This window comes from Leptinotarsa decemlineata, unplaced genomic scaffold (assembly GCF_025532065.1).
Source record: "Leptinotarsa decemlineata unplaced genomic scaffold, Ldec_3_MD MMD2_tig00003736_RagTag_RagTag, whole genome shotgun sequence".
Taxonomy (NCBI): Eukaryota; Metazoa; Arthropoda; class Insecta; order Coleoptera; family Chrysomelidae; genus Leptinotarsa; species Leptinotarsa decemlineata.
This window is the reverse complement of record NW_027412593.1, coordinates 1070228-1091678: the sequence shown is the minus strand read 5'-3', so window position 1 is coordinate 1091678 and position 21451 is coordinate 1070228. Positions and strand designations below refer to the sequence as shown.

General features: G+C 35.7%; 1 protein-coding gene across 2 annotated transcripts in view; it reads right to left on the bottom strand.

Annotated features, from left to right (window-relative positions):
* The window catches only part of LOC111505249 (uncharacterized), a 265863-nt gene that overhangs the window by 221487 nt on the left and 22925 nt on the right, over positions 1 to 21451 (bottom strand). The window lies entirely within an intron of this gene.

Sequence of the window (21451 nt, the reverse complement as noted above, 5' to 3'; positions counted from 1 at the left end):
ATGTGCAAGTCATAGACTAATTCGGAAAATCAGTCAGTTATAGATGAGAATTCCAAGATTGTCACAAGAAGATCGATAAATTTGAAGCTTTGTTGAGATAGATATCTTGTACTGAACGTGAGTTATTCTCTGGCTGGATCTATGGCATGCTAGTAAACAGAACTACAACTACGACTCTTCAAGGAGAGGCCATCAGGTTCAGGTTTACCAGGGGGTGCCTTCAAGTTAGGGTACTATCTCCCCTTCAGTGGTCGCTCCTGATGCAAGCTTATGTAGATGACCTTGTCATCCTGGCAAGGTTCACGTCGTGAAGGGTAGCTTGTGGTGCCTAAGGGAACAGATGTCTGTCAACCCCAGCAAAACTATGTTAATCCCCTTCACTGAGAGGAGAAAATCGGACAATCTAACGCCAATTTACCTCAATGGTGAGGTCATTCCATTTGGACTCACCTGGAACGCTCACTTGGAAAAAGTTTTACACAAAGTCAGACTGTCTCTATGGACATGTCGAAGGATTAGTGGTAAAACTTGGGCTTAGGTCCCAACCAAATTCATTGGATTCACGTGATGATTGTGAGAACAATGATAATTTATGGAGCAGTTGCTTGGTGTCCGAAGGCTTTACAAAAAACGGCCCAAGCAAAGCTCTCTGGCTTACAGAGACAGGCTTGTCTGAATATCACTGGTGCCATCAGTACCACACCGTCAGCGGCCATGGAGATCCTTCTAGATCCATCTCCTCTCCACATTTTACTGGAGAGGAGGTAGATTGCACGAATCAATTGAATGCAGAGTGCAATAGACTGTTGGTTGACACTGGAAGTCACAGCATTCTGGAAATGACCTCTGACTTTATGCCTCCAACTGACAACTACTATTCTACTATTCCCGAGTAGGGAGGACTGGATCCTCCGGGAGAAGGAAATATCAAGAGCAGATAGTTGTTGGTTTACAGATGGATCACAAACACCTTCCGGTTCTGGTGCAGATGTTTTTAGTCTCAGACCCAGGACAGAGATATATATCTACCTGCCTAGGAACTTATGCGACTGTATTTCAAGCGGAAATTTACGCTATCAAATTGTGTGTGGAGAGATTGGATAAATCCAACCTCACACACAAGTCAATAAAAATATTCACGGTCAAGCGGCGTTGGAAGCTCTTGGCTCCAACCAAGCAACGTGTAAATTGGTCGCCAAAAACGACTCTCCTCGATAGGAAGACTTAACAAATTTTCTCTGGTCTGGATTCCTGGTGCTGCAGGCGGCTTCATCGAACCAGAACCATTGGCATCGCTTTGGGCGTTGCCAAACAAACATTGAACACCTGGATGACAAGAATATTTATGGACTTCTGGCAGAATCTCACAGGATTGGCTCACTCCACCCTTTGCAGCTTGATACCATGCAGTTGTTGGACTACAATAGGGATGAACTACGATGTCTAATAGGCCTTCTTATGGTCACTGTCATTTGAATCATCATATGCAGCACAATAAGCTAGCACATTTATTTTTGTTTCTTTATTTACTACAAATATTTTCTTCGACTTACGCTTGGCAACAGATCATTCGATCTGTATATTTTGTATCTTTGATCTGGAATCATCATTTCTTTCTATCTATCATAAGAATATATCGTTCAAGATCCCAGTCGGCATTTTTTTGACACAGTATGTATGCTTCAAGTATTTCTCATTTTTGTAAATGTAAAAACATCAAAGTGACGAGTTTCGTTGAAGAGATGATTATACACCGCCTTCCAAGATGAGTTACATACAAAATACTTTGAGCACGTAAGTCAAATAGCAAATTTTGCAACGAATATGTATTATTTTCTTTTCTTTCAATATTGAATTTCATGCTTTCAGGATAGAATTAATGATAACCTCTTAAGTTTAGAAAAGAGTTGGCAATCAACTCAGGTATAAATATAGAGGGTGTCTCATTCAAAATATGTACATTTTCTGAACTAAATTGAAAACGGGATATTCAATTATTTGATTGTCTAATTGTTCAACCGAACAAGTATCTTCGGAAATAAAGAAGTTAGTTTCTTGAAAATTATGACTTTTAAATACAAAATTTTGACTTCAATCCTGAAATTATGACTTCAATCTCAAAATCAGGAGATTGAAGTCGAAATTTCGAGGTTCAAAGTCGCAATTTCAAGTTTCAAAGTTGTAATTTCAAGATTGAAGTCGAAATTTCGAGATTAAAATCGTAATTTTGAAGTTTGAAGTCGTAATTTCGAGATTATTGATAGATAGATAGATTTATTTGATCATGCTATGCGTGAATTACATTTATGACAAGTCAGAAATACAGATGGGTACAAGCTACACAGTTGTGCATGTATAAAAAAAACAGTAAATTTTGTAATAAGCTTACAAAGTACATTTCAACATACAGTGTATAAAAGATAAATGGAATAAATTCATTATTTCGGTTACTGTATATATTTGAAAAAAAAATCCCGAAAGACATCAAATGTAAATTATAATTCAACATTCTTCAACTATCACCCCTACTTTCAACCCCCTTCGAATGACAGGTACAACCCCCAACTTTTTAAATGGGAAGTATAAGTTTGTGATAGATCGTTTGAAAGGTCTCTTCATTCTCTATTCGAAAATGTTATCGCTTTCAACTTTATTGCAACAATTAAGATAAAATAAATTAGAATCATGTGGTTACCAAAATTCGATAAAATACACTCAAAAACTGAAATGAAATGCAAAACGTAATGAAAAAGAACTATGGATGTTAACAAAGTAGATGTTCAAAATGTTCACCGCGAACGTCTTGGTAACATCCTAATTTCAAATCAAACTGTCTTCTAACATTATTTAACATATCAGACGTGACCGACCTAATCGCAAGCGTTATTCGTTCTTTTAAGTCATTCAAATGAGAAGGTTCAGTTTTGTACACATTGCTCTTTACATATCCCCATAAAAAGAAATCTAATGATGAAAGATCAGGTGATCGCGCTGGCCATTCAATCGATCCTCGCCTCCTTATCCACCGATTGGGAAATGTTGTCTCAAGGTATTACCGGACATTAACTTGGTAATGTGGTGGTGCTCCATCCTGCTGAAACCATATCGTATTCACTGGAACTTGAGGGGTTTCCTGGATCAGGATATAAATTTGCTAAACTTAGAATTACATCATTTTGAAGTAGTGCCAAATAATTATCGCCATTCAAGTTGCTCTCAATGAAAAAGATGCCAATGATATGATTTCCTACAATCCCTGCCCACTTTTTTAAAGCACTGAAAATTATGACCCTTCCATCTCTCTTTATTTTGAGCACACTACTGGAAATACATAAGAACCTGCCGAATTTAACTCTGCAATCCGCTGTCCATGAACACAATACCCGGGGGGCCAATAAAATCAGAGTACCCAGATATAGACTTGCTAAATCTTCCAAAAACTCACTCAACTACAAACTATATAATGTGCTACCAGATAAGTTAAAATATGCAACCATGTATACGTTTAAATTCACTATAAAACTCTTCTTGACGGACAACGCTTCTTACTCACTAGAGGAATATGAAACTTGTGTGATAAACGGGAGCTTGATGACGTATACTCGCTGAGCAGTCATAAACCCAACCTAAACTAATAGTCTCACATGTATGTATCTATGTTTAATCTTAATATTAACACTTCATTTCAAATAGTTACAAATTTTATTTCTTTTTTTTGTAACTTCTGCACTTTATATTTTATATTTTACATGTTTTTTTTATGACTTTGTGTATTTATCATAGTCAAGTGACTTACTATTATTATTATTGTTTTAACTTAGTCATAGTAATGTATCTCAAACTGCTTCAAGCATATGTATTGACATGTCTTTAAACTGTATGTTTCTGAAGATTAAATTTATTATTATTATTATTACAGATCAACCTTTTGAGGGTATTGGGTGTGTTCTTCTCTCATCCAGTGAGGATCTTCCATTGACCAGTAGCATGACCTAATTGGATGATATTGTTATCCCACATGTCCATCATTTACTATCAAAAATAAGTTCTTCTATCAAAATCGTCTTCCATGAGCTCCTCAGTAGGTATCATTTTATAGGGATGCATTTTATTTTCTTTTAATATGTTTACTATCGATGTATGACATTAAATGTAGTGGAAGCCTGTCTACTCAATGTATGTGGGTTTTCCTCAAACTCAAACATCACATCTAATTTGAGTTCATCTCTCATTGCATTGGCAGCTGTTTTTTCTGCCACACATGACCAAACTCGCGAAACTGCTTCTCTATTTTGTTTATTGTTCCTTGAGATATGGACGATAAATTAGAACATTTCCCATGAAATAGACGAGCTACTTTCTGTTGTGTTCGGGTTTTATCTCCGTAATCAATCATTTGGCTTGAAGTTAACGAACTTTAAACTTATATTAAAATACTTACAACTAATGTTGTAACATACGAAACAAGTTGAGAAGGCTTTTTAAGCTAACGTTGCCACGAAAATTATTCTCGAGTGTATTTTATCGAATTTTGGTAACCACATAATTTTAATTTATTTTACCTCAATTGTTGCAATAAACTTGAAAGCCATAACATTTTCGAATAAAGAATGGAGATACCTTCCAAACGATGTATCACAAGCCTATATTCCGTCATTCGACGGTGGTTGCAGGTGGGGGTAGCATTTTTCCGTTGAAGTATGTCAACGGGATTTTGTTAAAATATGTTCAGTAACCGAAATAATGAATTTATTTCATTTGGCTTTTACACACTGTATATTCAAATTAAGTGTGGAGGTTCGGAAAGCATATTCAAAATTTTTTGTAGTGGAATAAAAACAGTTTTTTTCAGTATTTTTTTTACAAAACCATATTCATATTTTCAATATTGGCAGGAAGTGTGTTATACAATCTGAAATCATAGAAGTTTATTTGTGATTTCATCAGTCTGAAACGTTGAGGCCTAATGAAATTGCTGTTACGTGTATCATGGTTGTGTAAACTGGATTGTTTGGGAAACAAGGGCTTTTGTAAATATCTAATAGGCTTGAGTAAACATACAAAGCTTGGCATTTTCAATCATTACAGGAGCCATGAGAAGAACACCAACCGCGGCAATGTATTTAATTACTGGTCTGACCCCTCTGGACCTGAACTTTAAGGAGGTTGCGTTAATGGCCATGTTACGATTGCGCACGACTGGTGTAAACCTCGAAGTAGGAATGGGTCAATTGAGGCTGAGCCATGGGTAGAATCGCTTACTGCCAACCTCTGCTGCACGCAACCAGTGATGCAGTTAAACCCAGGTTTGTGTTTGATAAACCCTACAAAATACAAATAAAACAGAACACAGTGTTAGATGCTACAAATGTAATACTCATATATACAGACGGCTCAAAAACCACAAAGGCTCAGGATGTGGAGTGTACTCCATATCACTAAGCCTAAGGATTTAGTGGGGGATACAAAAAAATACCAGGGTGGTTCAAACAGAACTGGCTGGTATCTCAATCGCCACAAAAGAAATAACCAGAAAAGGAATGTCTGGCAAAAACATAACAATTTGCACTGATAGCAGACAAGCCTTATTAGTTTCGAACATACAACGTGTAACCTCAGGGCTAGTACTAGAGTGCCACCAAGATTTTGCCAAAGCCTCGGTAGATAATAACATTTTTCTGAGGTGGAATAAAAAGCACGACAGGTGTGAAGGTAATCGCATTGCCGACTCTTCAGCCAAGAAAGCGGCTGGACTAAGAATTTTGGGACTTCGACATTTGCAGAACTAGCCAAACATCACACTCATGCTCAATTACTAAAGAGATGGGATGAAATCCAAGGATGCAATCTTGCGAGGATCACCCTTGGCGACCCTGGGAAGCTGGCGCCGAAGAAATATCTGGCGATGACCAGGAAAAATCTACGCTGAACAACAGGAAGGAAACATCTCCACAATATGGGACTAGTGAACACACCTATATGCAGGATCTGTGAACAGGAAGATGAAACTATCAGGCATGTCCTATGCGAATGTTCGGAGTTATCGTCAATAAGAGAGAGTGTGTTCGGCGAGTCTTGGCCTCCAGCTGCCGATATAAAGGAGATGCCTCCTAGTGACCTGTCCACCTTCTTGGAAAGGTGGACAGGTCACTACTCCACCCTCCCTACTCTACAGATACAGAACATACAAAGAAGGTACCGACGTAATTTCATAAGTGATGAATGATTCACGGCAAGAATTCCCAAAACCAATTCCAGCAAGAATTCTCAGAGCTTTTATCTGTAATATAAAAATGCATTGGGCGTCACTAGAATTTTCCCAAAGTTTAATTGCATAAGAAATGAGAGACTGTATGATTGAGCAAAATACTTTTTCAACGTAGTGAAATTGGTTATTAGTTTCAACTGCCGAAGTAAAAATAAGGCACTCGATAGATTACTTTTTAAACTTGATATATGGCTTGACCAATTTAGCCTATTGTACAGAGTAAAACCCAATAATTTGACACCCTGAAATTCAGATAATGGCGGAGATATAGAAACAATCTTGTTCTGTGATTTTTCCTTATTCATCATTTGTGTGTTGACATGAGTTTAAGAAAATAAAGTCAGAATTTCAAGATGAAAGTCAAAACTTCAAGATTGAAACCATATTTCCGAGTTTCAACGTCGTAATTTCGAGTTTTATGTCGAAATTTCGAAATAGAAGTCAAAACTTCGAGTTCAAACTCGTAATTTCGAAATTTCGAGATTCAACTCGCAATTTCGGGTTTCAAAGTCGTTATTTCGAGTTAGATTTTGTAATTTCGAAATTACAAGGTTGGAGTCGAAATTTAAAGTTTCCAAGTCGTGATTTCCAAAACACAAATAATTAAAAGATGTGGTCCTTCTGCGCTTCTGTAGACTTGAGTTTGATCACACTGTATATTTTGGTTTCTGCCATAAATGTTCTATGTACACACATTTTTCAAAGGGCGAATTCAGTGCTATGTAATCATGAATAACAAAATGGTGCTTTTCATGAACATTATCAAATTGTCTTTTTATTCATACCGAATGTGTTTGAATTCAGAGAAAAACTAAGTAGGAATTCATTTGCGATTTCGAGAATGATACATCTGGGGTATGAAATGGGTAATAAAACGCCTTTTATTTAACTGCAGCCCGTTCATTTACTGAATTGGACAGTACCGATGGCCTTAAAAAGAAATAAAATGTCGCTTCCGAAGCGTTATCGGGAAAGAAATATCTACTATATCGCCCTCAGGTGCTTCCTTTCAACAACTTGCAATAAATATTTCTCATCGGAAGTTCTCTTTAGCGAGCTTTTCTCTGATGATTCCGCGAAATGAAACATTTGTTTTTGTTGTTGCTTTTCAGATGAGCGTCGAAAATGGTGAAATGTTTAGAATAATGAATGCATTGGATTCAATAACTGATATTACTGATAATAATGATATTACGATTATAACTGAGAATTCCTGACTGTGATGGAGAATATGCTAGTCTTCTGGATCAATGCCTAACAACCAATCTAGAAATTTGCAAAATCACCGAAAGGTCTCCATCAGGATTTTCAGACCATATTTCAGTGTTGAGTGAATCACCGATAAATGATGAGGAACAATCTGAGCCGTGAAAAGTATGGCATTACAGATCTACTAAGTGCGACAGGACATCAGCTGCGGATGCACATCTTCACCGACAGCAGGATGTTGCATATCTTAATGAGGATCCAGAAGTGATTTCGAATTGGGGTGAAAGTAACCGGGTTCAGTTCAATGTCACAAAACCCAGGCATCGGTTTTTTCCAAAAAGGTAAATGTCTTCGAACGGGATATAACAGGACAGAAGATTCCGCTTTCTGCTTTGATAATTTTGTTGGGGGTTGAAATGGACACCAATATGTCTTGTCACAATCATGTCGCTGGAATTGCGAATGCTGCTTCCCAAAAGCTTGGAACACTGTTCCGAACCAGAAAACAGACACACCTCAGCAACTTTTGATGCTTTCTAAAGCACAGATCAGACCTTCTTTGGAGTATCGTTCTCATGTATGGAGCTCCGCCCGTAAGTATACCCTAAAGCCGCTGGATTCCATCCAGAAAAAAAAACATTCGCCTGATTGGAGATACTAATTTCTGTCTATTTTATAGATACTTTCACAGGGGGTGTTCAATTTTTTCAATTTAATGTTAGATTTATAGTATATAGCTATTCCTCATCCTTTACCCAGATAATCCTCTCGTATCATTCCGTAACCCTGTACATAAACAATGTGCTGTGAAATATTTGGCGAAAGCCATGTTTCTCTTGTAACTATCAAAACAAAATTGCATTCACTCATAATCTCTTTCAAATGGTCGAACCCAACAAATATCGATCTAACATTCAGAGTTGCGATTTTGAGAATCATTACTAAGAGTAACTCGAACAAACACCTGGATGGCAAGAAGATTTATTGATTTCTGGCAGAATCTTCTAGGACTGGCTCACTCCAAGGCGTTATACAATATCTCTAATTCCACCATCAGTCACATAGATTTCTCGATTCATGTACTCCAATATATATTTTCACCAATCACCGCTCCTACTGTAAAGATAACCAATTATTTTCTTAAAAAATCCTTCTGTGATCAAAACATTCACTTTTTGAATGCTTTATTGGTTCGTGAGGATTGGCTATCTATATACTCCAGCAAACGGTAATGCTGATAAAAAATTCTCTATTTTCTATGACTCATTTCTCAACCTATTCGATAAAGCCTTTCCTCAGGAATTACATCAAACCAATACACATATAAAATCTTATAACAATAAACCTTGGATAACTAAGGATATCGTTAATGAAGGAAAATTACTCAGAGATATTTTCCACATCAGTAAAATCCGATCTAATGAAATCATTAACCAACAATATAAATTACTTTTGAAACAGCATCGACAAAAGATAGAAACTTTAAAGAAGTCTTACTTCGGCCACACATTTCTTGAAGCCAAAAATAAATCTAAGGTTGCCTGGACTGTAATCAAACAGAATACCGCATGTGATAAAAAAGCCTGTTCTTTCCAAAATATGTTATGAATGAAAATGAATTATCTGTAGACGAGGGTGGTTGATATCTCTCAAACATTCAGCGATTACTTCTTGAATTCTGTCCAAAAAGTAGTCAAAGAAACATCTCCTATTTTAGTAAATAACTGTGACATCAACTCCAAATCCCTTTTTTTATATCATCTGGGTGACACAGAACTACTCGAGATAGTGAAGTCGATATCTTCTAAAACTTCCAGTGGAGTGGATGAAGTACCTTGCAACCTCTTGTTCAAGGTGGTTGAAAATTTGATCGAACCCCTCTTATACCTCATTAATATCTCCTTAGTTGAAAGTATATTCCCTACTGGACTCAAATATGCAATAATAATGCCTACCCATAAGAGAAATGACAAGCACTCGTTTTCCAATTACAGAGTAATTGCGTTATTATCTACATTTTCCAAAATATTCGAGAAAACTTATCAAAGAAGACTACTTTCTTTTTGCAAGAAGTATGAAATCATCCCAGACTACTGTCAATATGACTTCCAAATTGACAAACCCACTCAGGATGCCACGGTGAATTTAGTCAATGAAGTAATTTCTAATCTCGATAGAGGTGAAAAAACGATAAGTGTTCTATTCGACTTGTCACGAGCTTTCGACACTGTTGATCACGATTTACTTTTGAGCAAGCTGTTTTGTCTAGGAATTCGTGGCTCATCTCTGGATTGGTTGAGATCTTATCTGTGTTGCAAAACGCAAACTGTGAGGGTTAAACTGGAGGCTGGGACGTTCAACTCTAGAACCTGTGTCGTTACCACCGGTGTTCCCCAGGGTAGCGTCGTAGGACCTATTCTCTTTCTTTTATTCGTACATGACACCAACAACAGTAATCGTCAATAATGTACAGTGCAATTTTCCGACGATTTTTCGTTCACTCTGAAGTCTTCAGATTATGAGGGATTGCCGAGTCAGGTCAATCAAGCAGTTGCTAATATGCAAAAATATTGTTCTCAAAATGGTCTCATTCTGAACAGCTCAAAAACTAATACAATTTTCTTTTCATTACATGAGAATCATCGCAGTGTTCTCGTCAAATTAAATGCAAGTTAATACAACAAACTTCAATTGTAAAATTTTTAGGTTTGAACATTGATGCTCAACTATCTTGGAACAAGCACATTGATTATATTTTGAGTAAAATGTCGAAACAATGTTTTGTAATTCGAATTCTCCGTAATTTTGTTCCATTGAAAATATTGAAGAGCTATCTATTACTATGCTTATATTCAATCTTCATTCAGTTATTGTCTGATCAACTTTGGTAACTGTACAATAAACGAATTACTAATAGCTTAAAAAAGATACTGAGAACAATGTCTTTCAAAAAATATGATGACTCATATATATATATATATATATATATATATATATATATATATATATATATAATGAGCTGTTTTCTCGGGTTTCGCTCCGTGTTCTGTGTATTTTCTCCCCATAAGGATTATTTTCACAACGTTTCGGCAAAGTCTCATTTGCCATCTTCTGGTGATGTCAACTAGTCTAGTTGAAAAAACCAGACATCACCAGAAGATGGCAAATGAGACTTTGCCGAAACGTTGTGAAAATAATCCTTATGGGGAGAAAATACACAGAACACGGAGCGAAACCCGAGAAAACAGCTCATCATACTTTATCCGTGAGAATCTTCGAGTTCTTTTTTTTTGAGTATTTCAATATTAAATTCTACAAAAAGGATTTAAAGCTTATATACGTTGTGTCTGCCCCGCTGGGGACCGAATGAGGTTTTTAGAGTTCAGCAGAGCCGTACTCTTGCCATCTGCCCTGAAAGATCACTCACCATTCAAACTAATCGGCTTCGTTGAGAAGCTGGGTGTATTTGGTCGAGTGTGAATAGGTGTAAGCCACAATAAATCCTTGCGGGTTGTGGTGGAAGGTCGAATAGACCCACTCACTTTAGACACAACCTAACCTAATCTCGTACAAAAAGAAGACAGAAAAAATGCTACCCAATTGAAATCAAATCAGTGGAACTAAAGATACCTGGAATCCTAAATTTATATGAATGTTTATATGATGGTGTAAAAATAAACAAATAATTTTTATTGACATTTGAAATATAAAAGCCATTCTAACCATTATAGAATTCTACAAATCCCACAAAACGAACAATCAGCTTATGGTAGCTGTAATATGTGTACATACCCAAAATAATCAATAAAATATTTTATTAATAAATAACCTTTCCCTACATTCTCATATTGATTCAATCAATTAATTAATAACCTAAGCTTGTCTCAAGTTGATCAATGTCAATATTAAATAGTTCAACTTCGGTTTACTATGGTTTGAGTTTTTCAGAAGTGTACTGTGCCTTTTTTATTTTGAACCATCCATAACAGCATACAAAAAATTTAGAACTGCCATACCTTTTGCGAGAAACCCCCCTTCTATTGAATGGGCCATTAGTTGAAAAGAAATAATACCAAGTGAAATTCAAAGCTCAAAGTTATTTGCTTGTTCGCAGTTAACGGCGGCATTATTATATCTGTTCTATCTCCAAATGAATCCAATTTCATGTAATTACGATGTGCGGTAATGTTTCTCTCTTTCGAATACCGAGATCTTGTACATGTATTTTACTGGTACAATTATTAATGTAGTTACAAAGTAAAACAAGTTTCTTGAAGTTCGTAGCGAGCATACCAATCATTATCCATTGTTCCCCGGGGTACACTTGAAATCCCACTACATTGTGAGGCATTAAATGGTCTGTAAATGTTAATATAGCAATTAAGACGGAGACATTTATCTTGCTTCATTAACCTCAAGAAATGAGTAAAACTTTTATTCATAATGGCGTGTTTCAGTCTTGCCATCGCAAGTATATTCGGATCCCTCGGGATTTTTTTGTATTGCTAGCGTCTCTTCTGTAATTAAAACTGTCGCACGATCCTAATAGGCCAATTTTCAGAAGATGATTTCGATAAATGAGCAAATACTGGAATATGAAAAAAACAAAAAAATAGGCCAGTGATGTTGGTTATAAGCCCGGTATGTGACTTGTTATAGCACGAGTTGTAATAACACCTAACTACCATGAATTGAAAGGGGTCTATCTTGAGAGGAGAAACGTTTTTGCTTTCTATTCCTCCATCTAAATATGAAAATATATGAGAATCTTCCAAAGAAAAGAACAAAGCAATCAATTTCAAAAATGTGTGGATAATGCAAATATCCACTTTCGAACAGAAACTGGAAAAAAAATCCTCTCCAAACAACTAGTTTCATGTAAACATTATGAATCTATTCACCAATATGCAATAAAAATTATGTTTAAAAACCTTTCGGATTTTCTTCAAAAGTTGTATTCAGAAAATATTTCATTTTAAATCTCAGACAAACATTTTACAAAATCAGTACCATCTATATAAAAAAATTTTTGCAAATACTGACATAATTGAACATCAGTATAATACAAGATCAAAGACTAATAAATGCTTTCAAGTTGCTAAGTGTAGTCTACATTTGATGCAACAACACAGCACATGTGGTTGTAAAATTTACAATATAATTGCACTAGAAATTAAAAAGTTGAGAACAACAGCATTTTAAAAAACATTACACAATTGGATATCAGATAATAGAGAAAAAATTGAAAATGTACTCATATTGAAATAATTCAGTTCAACAGATAATTTATTTAATCCTTATTCTAAAATACTATTGTTGATACTTTTCTTCATTTCAATTTTTTTTTATTAACAATATCTATTAACAGTTGACATAATCTTCAGTTTTCAACCAACCCAGTCAAACACAAGTGTTTACACTTAAGAGACTGTGTTAAAATATTATGAATGTACCAACAATTTTTTTTAATATTTATAGACATTCATTTGATATTGTACATTTGTTAATAAATTTGAGTTTGAATTACATGAAAGAATTAATACTTTTGAAATTGAATCAGACATCATTCACAGGATTGCTACACAATATAATATACGAAAGAAGCTAATTTTACTATCATCCCCAATGGCGGAACCCGGTGTTTCGGAATAAGACACTTGTCTTTTTAACTCTTCAGTACCAGATACAGATAACATTATGAGAAAAGACACTCGATTCGTACATAAAATTACGATTCTTTGTCACGAAATGAGGAGGAAAAATACTTTCGAAGAGCCGATAAGGCAAGTATTATACGCGAAACATCGGATGACTACCAGTGAGAATGACAGTGATCCATGTAAGTGAAATTTCATTTTTTCATTCATTATATTTTGTAGGAATCCTGTGAATGATATCTGATTAAATTTTCATAGATTATAGCTGAACTCCAATAATTATATCATCAATATGTCTGACATCAGCGATATAGAAGAATTACCATCGACTCCTCCACACATATGGGAGGAAGCAGAAAATGCAGTAAAAAATATTTTACCATAAAAATCTATGAAAGTTAAGTAAAAACTTTGTCAACGGTTTATGGACTGGAGGAATACAAATAATATTTCGACATTCTCCTAAAATGTTTTCATTGCTTATTTTCAAGAATTGATGGAAACTTCGAAATCATCCAGTATACATAGACACATTAAGTATTCAATAATAGTGTAAACTTCATCAACTTAAGATGATTTTCCTAAAATTTCGAAATGTTTCCAATTCAATGAATCAACTGTTGATTACCAAAAAACTTGGTACTCATCATTTTCATCTCATATTAGCGAATTACCGAACTTAGGCCCCCTTAAAGTAGGCTTGAACAAACAAATCCCTTCAGCAACATCGGTGAAATACTTTGGTGTCACGGTAGATCGACATATGAAGTGGGATTTACATATGCAACAATTTATCAAAAAATTATGAGGGTTTCTTCCGAAATTTAGATGTCTCAAAAAATGTATGGACATCAGACAATTAAAAATGATTTATTTCTCGCTAGTACAATCACGTCTTACATACGGAATTTTATGATGGAGGGTTTCTGCATGAAAATATTATTACTCATCAAAAATTTAAAAAATTATGATATTTTCAGTAATATGATAAATTCTAAGTGAGTATTTGGAAAAAAAGGGTACCTCCTCATTATGTCATTTACCGAAGTGTGAAATTTACTCTATATGTAACTCATCAAAAATCCCAAATATGACTTTACCTGGATGTGTCAGTATATCACGTACAAGCAGTTTGAACTGATTTTCCTGTTTATTTGTTTTTTACATGTGTTTTACATAGAATCGTTGGTAAATATAGACCATAATATAGACATTTCTGAATATAAGAAGCAACAAGCTTTATTGAAGCGAAAGTCCAAAGAATGTGTTCGAAAAAAAAATATTTTTAAGAAATCGGATTAATTACAATTATTATATTCAGTATACATATAAATAGAATGTTTACAGTTCGCCTATATCCATGGTACTACCCGAGGTAATACCAATAATTACAATTTTGTAGGACTTTTTAAAGAAATACGAGTAATTACTGTTATTGTGTTCAATACAAATACGAATATAATATTTATACTTCTCCATTTTTTATCGGGTGAAGAAAACATAGCGTATATGCAACTCTCATGTAATGATAACACAGGAAGATCAACTAATCAGTTTTGATGTGGAAAGCTTTTATACCCACATTCCGGTTCGAAGTATTTATGGATTTATTAGGATGCTGTGTACGACTGTATTTCCAACTGAAGGACGAATTCTTTACACAAGATGAGGGACTGCCAATGGGATCGCCACTTTCACTAGTCATAGCCAGCATATATATGAAGTGGTTTGAAACTCTGGCCATTGAAGAAGCCCACACGAAACCTCGTGTCTGGTTGAGATACCTTGACGATGTCATGGGAATACTGAACTAGACTCCTTCGTGAATCACATCAACAGCTTAAGACATTCCATCACTTTCAAAATGGAGTAGGAAGTCCACAACGAATTGCCATTCATAGACGTATTGGTGAACAGGTCCGACCCTAAGTGGGAAACATCTGTATACAGAAAACCCACTCATACGGGATAGTATCAGCACCACGAATCCAATCACCATCAATCGACCAAAATGGGAATCATCGAGACATTATCAGACCGTGCTTTCGGGCTCTGTAATACGAAGGAAGGTGTCGAGAAGGAACTGGACATTATCAAAAATGATCTTCAACGGAATGGCTACTCCAAAGAGATGGTGGAATAGACTTTGACTGAAAGACATCAGGAACCTCGCAAGAAAGGAAAGCCGTCACAAACAGCGCTTGCACTTTCCTACATCAGAGGATTATCGAAAAGGATAAGAAGAATTGGATTCAAGTACAACATCAGAACCTGCTTCAGATCCCGAAAGACTATCCGTAGCAGCCTCACGAAAATCAGACCACCAAACGCGAACTGTGATTCCAAGAATTGCATTTACCGGATATCCTGTGAGTGAGGAAAATCCCATATTGAAGAAACTAAGAGGTTATTCAATGTTCGCATTAACGAGCACAAGAAACTATCACAACGAGGGGTAACCAGCAAATCAGGCGAAGCAGAGCATGTTTGGACGGTCGGTAGCCAAGCGGTTCAGCGTGGGTGCTTTTTTCACTCACTCGAATTGACTGCCGTGTTGGTCGGTGGTTCAAGCCCTAATCTGAACGATCGATCTTCAGTTGCTATCGTTCAACCCGTGTTAGGAGTCACACGTTAAAAGGTAAGACCTCGTTGATTCTTAGCTCGCACAAGTTCCTTCTTCTGAGGGTTGTCGTTCGTAGGGGTGCGACAGCTGGTAAACGGAAAAACAGATTTTAAACAGATTTAAACAGATCAACATAACATCGAGTGGTCCCAGGCTGATATCATACACAGGGAGAAACATTGGTTCAGGAGGAAGTTAAGCCGCATACATGTTGTCCAACAATGTATTCAGTCAAGATAGCGTAGAGATACACAACATATTGAAGCCCATAAACAAGCGGAAAATGGCCAAACCCCGCCAAACGGTCATCTCCCACTAAATCGGTGAAGCGGAAAAGGGAAAGCGAAGATAAGTGAAAGAATTCGAATGACATGTAAATAGTAACAGTAAAGGAATTAGTCCAGTCATCGTCCGAAGACGATTGTGGTTACTAACAATCGAAACGTCGTGAAGTAACTAGGTATGAAATCTCTAAACTTTTTTTTTATTTTTAGTTTTTGTTCAAACGTTCTATTTAAACTTGTATTTCATTTCACTATTATTTCATTTCAAGTTATTTTGCGTAATATAATTGTTATTTTCAGCTATTTATTTTATTTTTATTTATTGATTCTTTCAGGTATTTTAAATCATTTTATATAATATCAGACGATGGAAGTCCGAACAAATGAAATTCTACAATTGTAATGTTTCTGTTAGTACCTTCAATATTTGATACAAATAAGAATTGAAATGTTCGAAATTGTGTTCTACAAAGGAATATAATAAAGAAATGTGTCTCTTTGCCGGTTGTCGGAAAAATAGTGTACGCAACACATCCAAAAACAGATTATTTAGACTTGCAGACTACGAGGACTCGTCTACGTCTCGTACTAGAATTTTCCCTACTCGACCAAAAAACAGTATTTTCCCAAATTGTTACGTGAGTCATCATTTGAATACATGTAAGAGGCTCCCAGGAACATTTCAGAAGCAATGTTTGGCGTGGAAAAATTAGATCAACCGGTTGGTTCTAGTTTATATAACACTTGGGCTGAAAAGTCCCGGGCCTAAGAAAGAAAACACGATCATCATAGTGCCGCTCTAACATTTCAATACCACTTTTGCCCCAAAATAGGCCTCAGTTTCAGGAATAACCTCTTTAATCTAGCGAAATCTCGCACCGGTGAGTATTTTTTGGAATTCTGCAAACAGCCAGTAGTTGCTGGGAGCCAAATCTAGCAAATATGGTATATGCAGGAGTGATTCGAAACCCATTTCATGAAATTTTGCCATCTTTTCCATTGATTTTTGACACTGCGCATTGTTTTGATGAAGCAGCATTGAAATGGGGTCGTTTTTCCGTAATTTTGGCCTTCAAACGCTCCAATAATGATATATAATATTCACTTTTGATTGTATTTTCCTTCTCAAGATAGTCGATGAATATTACACCATGCGCATCCCAAAATACCGAGGTCATAACCTTTCCAGCCGATTGTTGAGCTTTCGGGCACTTTGGACGAGGTTCACCACTTGTTCTCCACTCAGATGACGATCGTTTTGATTCCGGTGTGAAGTGATGGATCCATGTTTCATCCATATCGACGCAAAAATTCCGGTTTGTTGTGATTAAACATGGCCTAACACTGCTCAGAATCATCGTGGCGTTCTTGTTATTGGTCAACAGTGAGCTCGTGCGGCACCCACTTTGAACACAGATGTCTCATAGTCAAATGCTCATGCAATATAAAGCCAACACGTTAGTTTTATATCTTCACACTGTCAGCTAACGTCACTTGTCGATCGTTCAAAACGATTTTGTGATTTTTTTTTCCGAAGTTACTGCTTCATTTGGACGTCCACTGCGATCTGTATCATCGGTGTCTTTACGACCACGTTTGAAGTCAGCATACTAATGTTTAATTGTTGATCCTGATAGAGCGGATTCCTTATAATACTTGTCAAGTCATTGCTTTGCTTGACCGGTATTTTTTTTCCATCAAGAAGCAGTGTAAAAGCTTACTTTTGGTGAATGCAATACTTACTGGTGAATGCAATACGAGTAGCACCATCTATGTGTTTGGCCCGAAATTTTTCAGCCCATGTAGTAGGTATCATTATTAACAAAATCGTAAAACTACAGATATACGGTTCAATTTATTATAGATATTAACATTGTTTTCAAAACAAAGGATTCTGTGCAGTGTTACCACTTTCATCTCTTTATTGCATGTTACTGAAAATAACATTTCATCAAAAACATAGTCTGTCAATTTTGAAATTTACAATGGGTTATATCTCACGAACGAAAGCTGATATCGAGAAATGCTTGAAACAGTTTCTAGGATGGTAAGGGGGAACTGAAGTGACGTGAAAGAGAACTCACCCCCATCAACCCCCTAGGCCCCACCCACCAAAACTCAAAAAGTTCAAGTTGCAAACCCCTACTTGTGATACATCATTGAAAAGACTGTAAAAATGTTATTCAATGGTATAAATAGTAATTGTACAGGGTGAAGCAATAATTGTGAAACTTTTGTTTAAATGGAATATTTAATGAGGTTTTTGTTGAACTGCAAATTTATTAAAAATGTCAATTTAGTAAATGTTCACAGTGGGTTCCGTTGTCCTGTAAAAAATAATACAGACTATTTTCAAATTCTGCACGAACTTTGGCAAATATTGTTTTAGTAATGGCGCGACACGCTATAACCTTGGTTGTTTAAAAAAATCAAAGAGAATAAAATAAAACAAGGCTACACAGTTGCAAACGGTTACTCAGTTTTTACGAGGGAGCTGTGGGTCGTGAGTTGGACGAAAAATACAAAATTAACCTCTTTGGGCGCCAATCAGTTTAGTTATCAAAAGAGAATATATATATATATATATATATATATATATATATATATATATATATATATATATATATATATATATATATATATATATATATATATATATATATATATATAATTATGTAACTGATAAATATAACTATAAGGATCAATGATGTCGTAAAAAAAAATATATATATAAAAAGATATGCAACAGATTTCTGAACACACACTAAACATTTATTATGAAAAACATTGTAGAAATACATATATCATAAATTATGTTCAATCTCAAAAAAAATATATTTCAGGATATTTCTTCCTGTAGCAATATGCAATCGTATACGTATAACTTTGCCTTACACCTTGGAAATAGTAATAAAATCCTGATATTTCCTAATCTGAATTCCAGTAAAACAGAAACTGTATAGAATATTTTTTTCTTGCGAAATATTCGTTGGAGCGCAAATAAAAAAATAAATAAAAAAAATTATATATATAGCTTATCTGGAATTTCTTTCGAGGGCCGCCGGTTACATAGACTTCGTCCAATTTCCCAAGAATGATTACTGATGAATTTCACAAAAGAGTGATCAGAAACTACCATAGGTGACAGTTGAAATTGAAAGGATCCAAAATGCCGGTCGGTACTATTCTTCTACTTTTGTACATCGAATGATGATTTCAGGTAGAAATCAATATAATAAATAAAATGGAGGAGAAGGAAAAAGAGGCCTGAAAATGAAACAGGGCTTATTTGGGCACTTGGAACTTCAGTTTTTATTATCTTACCGTTGGTGGAATGTGGCCTCAAAGTGGAAAGGGTCCAAAAAAAATATTTGCTGAGATTTTTCACTGGACAAGGCTCGTAATCTGTGATGTTTTATAGATCCATGAACTCATGATACCACCACAAAAACTTATTTTTCTTGTGTGATCTCGACAATGCTTCTCATTTGAACTCTTCAGTTTCTTGGCTAGGAATGGCAATTTTAAAAGGAACATGAAATACCGTCACGCTACGGAAATATTCACTGAGGGCAGCACCCACGGAGAGACAAAGTTTAGGATACGATAAGACAATCAGAGATGTTCAAAATGTTAAATGATGTCTGCTATATTATTTTTCATATTCATTAAAACTGATGTTTTTAGAGTGTACATACTGACAGTATGAGCCATAGCTGATATTGGAAAATCACCAGAAATTAATTTAATCGCGAAATAAGAAACATACCATCAAATGGACTTTACTGGGACTCCGAACATTTTGATGTTTCCTGGATGTGAAAATGAATACTCTGAATATTGGTTTGTTCGGTTTTTTTTTATTTTTCTATACAGTGTTTTCACTCTTGAAATAGTATCAGGTAAAAGGTATCGATTATTCTGTGTTGTAGCATTTCAAATGCTACAACGCTTGCGTAATTCTTTGTCGCAATTCCCCAAGTGACGCAACTTGAGTTTTATAAACAACTGACTTGAGGTGACCCCCCAGAAAAAAGTATGGTGGCGCCAAATCTGGAGACCTCGGTGGCCACTCAATGGGACCTCTACTTCCAATCCATTTGTTCGGATAAGTAGTATCCAACCAGTGCCTAACTGAAGCTGCATCTTGTTGGAGGTGCAGCAAATCTTCCTCTACAGGTTGCCTTGGTTGCCTTAAATTGTCTGGTATGAACAAGGGACCAATTATAGCATCGCCTAATATTCTTGCTCAAACATTCAGTTTTTCAGGATATTGAGTGTGACCTTCTCTGAATCGATGCAGGTTCGCATCACCCCAGTACCGACAGTTTTGTTTATTTACATTACCATTCAGCATAAAAGTAGATTCATCACTGAAACAAATATTTCTCAACATTCTCGCTTCAACGCGAATTCTTTCAGTCATGAGTTCACAAAACTCCATTCGTCGGTCTGGATTATCATCGCCTAGTTATTGAAGAAATTGTGTTTTGTACGGGTGAAACTTATGTAATTTCAACACCTTTCTAACCGACCCATGTGAAAGTCCTGTCACTGCAGATACTTAACGTGTTGATGCAGTAGGCTCCATTGCAGAATTTTCAAGGACCTCAATTTGAGTTTCTTCATTCAGTAATCTTGGGGCGTTCTTTTTTTTTATTTTACACTGATCCCGTTTCTCTAAACTTTTCAACTAAATCGCGGACGTACACGTGACTTACATTTTTGTCCGGATGCCTTTCATGAAATATTTGAGCTGTTTTTTAAATAACACTGATTCTGGGAGGCAAATATGAAAATTATCTCCGCGCGCTCAGGTATAATGTAAACCATCGTGACAACTACAGCTGACATTTAGAAGTCTCAAACAAACCAAAAATTATTGACTGTGACAAAACCCAAAAAACAGATATATCCAACTTGTTTCGTAAAAACGGCAAATTAAGTTTTATTCAACAATCGACGGACACTTATCATTCAAAATAATAGTCCGGGAGGTAGCATTACAAATAAAAAAGGCATAGTAAGCCGGCTGATATTATAGTTCGTGCAAACTTTGACAATAGGCTGTATTATTGTTCAAAAAAACAACGGAACCCACTTTGAACATTTACTTAATTGACATTTTTAATAAATTTGTAGTTCAACAAAAACCTCATTAAATATTCCATTTCAGCCGAAGTTTCACAATTAATGCTTCATCCTGTACAATTATATTTATACCTTCGAATAACATTTTTATAGTCTTTCCAATGATGTATCACAAGTAGAGGTTTGCAATTTGAACTTTTTGAGTTTTGGTGGTTGGGGCCTAGGGGGTTGATGGGGGTGAGTTCTCTTTCACGTCACTTTCGTTCCCCCTTACTATCCTAGAAACTGTTTCAAGCATTTTCGATATCAACTTTCGTTC